This window comes from Hipposideros armiger, unplaced genomic scaffold (assembly GCF_001890085.2).
Source record: "Hipposideros armiger isolate ML-2016 unplaced genomic scaffold, ASM189008v1 scaffold_93, whole genome shotgun sequence".
Classification (NCBI taxonomy): domain Eukaryota; kingdom Metazoa; phylum Chordata; class Mammalia; order Chiroptera; family Hipposideridae; genus Hipposideros; species Hipposideros armiger.
This window is the reverse complement of record NW_017731443.1, coordinates 1651710-1652104: the sequence shown is the minus strand read 5'-3', so window position 1 is coordinate 1652104 and position 395 is coordinate 1651710.

Sequence of the window (395 nt, the reverse complement as noted above, 5' to 3'; positions counted from 1 at the left end):
GCAGTTTTTTGACTGTTGTGAACAATAGCAGAGGGCAGTGGATGTCCCCCAGGCCAGACTTAGGTGGAGGCATGCGGAGCGAGGGTAAACCTGCCCAGCTCATCACGAAGTGGGTTGTCAAGTAGAGCTGGTCCATGGGCTCCTCAACCCTGAGAAGCAGCCCTGCTGTGGAATGGGTCAGGCCCCATGGAGGAAGGCTCATCACCTATCAGCCTGGGGTACAAAGCAGCTCCTGGTTGACCCTGGCTGAGTAGCCATGTTCGAGGGGTACCCAGAGTTATGACAGGCCTATTCCTTTGCAGAGTTACTCCCAGAACCTGTGTCTTCTGGCCAAGTGTTTCCTCGACCACAAGACGCTGTACTATGACACAGACCCCTTCCTCTTCTATGTCATG